Here is a 2,916-nt window from a genome sequence, read left to right on the forward strand (position 1 = left end):
TAAAGTCTACCATTTAATGATTTTTTTAAAACTAAAATATGCTTTTCTTTATTGGATATAGGAAGGGTATGAATAAAAGGAGAAACATAAATAAAGTTAACTAAGAAGTGTACTCATTATGAATAATATATCTGGTCAAAATGTCTGTCATCCCATGACCTTTCTCACCTATTTTTCCTTTGGCATTTTGTAATCAATATCCTGTGTCCTTTACAGCATACCCAGCTTTTACTAAGAAATATGTTTCTGGTTTTAGCTGTTGAGGGGGAAGTATAATATGTTGGCAGTTTTAAATTGTAGTGAATGTTGTAGAGATGTTTAATATAAACTTTTTATACTTCAGAGCAGATATTAAAGACTCATGTTTTACTCTTTTTCTCTTTGAAGGATGTGGTAACTGGACTTAGTCCCCTGCTCTTCAGGAAACTCAGTAATCCTGACATATTTTCATCCACTGGAAAAGTTAAACTTCAGCGACAACTGAGTCAGGATGATTGTAAGTTATGGAGAGGAAACCTGGCCAGCTCTCTGTCGGGTAAATATCTGATTTTGTTTTTTTAAGAAATGTGAGACTGTGTGGTCAATATTTAAGGGTATGTTAATTGATGTGGCATCTTGACAGTTTCTTCTCTGGTAGTAGTCCTGTATAGAACACTTATGGTAAGGCTCTCTTCCTCTCCTTACTTCTTCCTCATGGAATCTCTAATTGCTAACCTGCAGGACCTGATAGGTATTTCTTGGTTGATCACCACTACTGGTCACTCTCTCTTATTCTGATTTTTGCTCTCTGCCCATTTCTGTAGACTTTACATTCTTTGCTGCTGTAGATTTTCTTTTTTTCTTCATTCTCAAAACCTAAAACTCATAGTGGCCTCTCTACCTCCTTCAAAGAAAAGACACCTAAAAAATTCAGGGGGAAAAATTATACGAGGAAGTCGCAGTACAAAAGGAAGCAATTACATTGTGCATTGTGGCATAATTCTTTTCTTTTCTTTTTTTTTTTTTGAGATGGAGTCTCGCTCTGTAGCCCAGGCTGGAATGCAGTGGTGCGATCTCGGCTCACTGCAAGCTCTGCCTCCCGAGTTCATGCTATTCTCCTGCCTCAGCCTCCTGAGTAGCTGGGACTACAGGCGCCCGCCACCATGCCCGGCTGATTTTTTGTATTTTTAGTAGAGACGGAGTTTCACCGCGTTAGCCAGGATGGTCTTTGATCTCCTGATATTGTGATCCGCCCGCCTCGGCCTCCCGAGTAGCTGGGACTACAGGCGTCTGCCACCACACCCTGCTAATTTTGTGTATTTTTAGTGGAGAGGGAGTTTCACTGTGTTAGCCAGGATAGTCTCAATCTCCTGACCTTGTGATCTGCCCGCCTCAGCCTCCCATAGTGCTGGGATTACAGGCGTGAACCACTGCGCCTGGCCTCTTATATTTAAATTTTTATTTTTGCTGATCATATATTTAGTTACATAGAGCCATTTCTTGTTTGGTTTTTCATGGCATTCTCCTCTTTTTTTTTTTTTTTTTTAAAGGATGTGATTATCTTCTCTTTTTTTTTGAGACAGAGTCTCACTTTGTTGCCCAGGCTGGAGTTTAGTGGCATGATCTCTGCTCACTGCAACCTCCACCTTCCAGGTTCAAGCGGTTCTCCTGCTTCAGCGTCCTGAGTAGCTGGGACCACAGGTGCGCACCACCATGCCTGGCTAATTTTTTTATTTTTAGTAGAGACAGGGTTTCACCATGTTGGCCAGGCTGCTCTTGAACTCCTGTCTTCAGGTGATCTGCCTGCCTTGACCTCCCAAAGTGCTGGGATTACAGGTGGGAGGTGAGCTACCACGCCTGGCTGGGATGTGATTATCTTCTGATTGTCATGACTCAATTAGATTTTTGATTTAAAAATGTGACTGGGTGTGGTGGCTCACGCCTGTAATCGCAGCACTTTGGGAGATCGAGGCAAGCAGATCACCTGAGGTCAGGAGTTCAAGACCAGCCTGGCCAACATGGCAAAACCCTGTCTCTACTAAAAATACAAAGATTAGCTGGGCATGGTGGTATATGCCTGTGGTCCCAGCCACTCTGGAGGCTGAGGCACAAGAATTGCTAGAACACAGGAGGTGGAGACTGAGTGAGCATCATTACACTCCAGCCTGGGTGACAGAGTGAAACACTGTCTCCAAAACAAAGCAAAACAAAAAAAAGTAAAAAATTTTCTTCCCTGGATCAACTCTTTCTTTTGAGCACCTAACAACCAGAATATTCAGTGTTTTGTTCTGAAATGCTAAATCCCTTTTATCCTGTGAGGTAACTGCGTGGCTACTGGGTACATTCTTGAAATGTGGTTGTGTTTGACTGTTCTTTCTGTGGAATTTTCCATTTATCTGATTTCAGCCTATGTCTTACTTTATGACTTTTGGGGTATTTTTCATTTCTGAGTGCTCAGTCTAAGAGTTTGCAGGGCAGATGATACCTCACTTTTTTTTTTGAGATAGGGTCTCCTGTGTTGCCCAGGCTGGAGTGCAGTGGTGTGATCTCAGCTCACTGCAGCCTCTGTCTTCTGGGCTCAAGTGATCCTCCCACTCCAGTTGTGTACCACCACACCCAGCAAATTTTTGTATTTTTAGTAGAGAGGGGGTTTCGCTGTGTTTCCCAGGCTGGTCTTGAACTCCTGACCTCAAGCATTCCTGCCTCGGCCTCCTAAAGAGCTGGGATTATAGGCTTGAGCCACCAGGCCAGGCTAGATACTCCACTTAATTGCAATCCCCTCCATGCTTACTATAGCTTATACCTTTCTTTGCCGAGTTCAATTGGTTATGATCCACCTATCTGCTTTAGATTTCCCCCCCAGTTTTTTTACCCTGTCATTGTCAGTATCTGTCCGTTTCTGTCATTATGGCCTTTGTTTGCTTGCTTTTTTTTTTT

At 42.6% G+C, this 2,916-nt stretch overlaps 1 protein-coding gene across 3 annotated transcripts in view; it reads left to right on the plus strand.

Annotated features, from left to right (window-relative positions):
- The first annotated feature begins 384 nt into the window (after positions 1-384).
- The window catches only part of MAST2 (microtubule associated serine/threonine kinase 2), a 245,133-nt gene continuing 242,601 nt past the window's right edge, over positions 385-2,916 (plus strand). For 2 of the 3 annotated variants that reach the window (XM_011946619.1, XM_011946626.1), the window contains exon 1: positions 392-535. The gene's annotated coding sequence lies outside the window, so the exon portion shown is untranslated. Of the gene's footprint in view, positions 536-2,916 lie in introns of all 3 variants that reach the window. The other variant, XM_011946611.1, reaches the window with a different exon arrangement.

This window comes from Colobus angolensis, unplaced genomic scaffold, assembly GCF_000951035.1.
Source record: "Colobus angolensis palliatus isolate OR3802 unplaced genomic scaffold, Cang.pa_1.0 Scaffold106, whole genome shotgun sequence".
Classification (NCBI taxonomy): Eukaryota; Metazoa; Chordata; class Mammalia; order Primates; family Cercopithecidae; genus Colobus; species Colobus angolensis.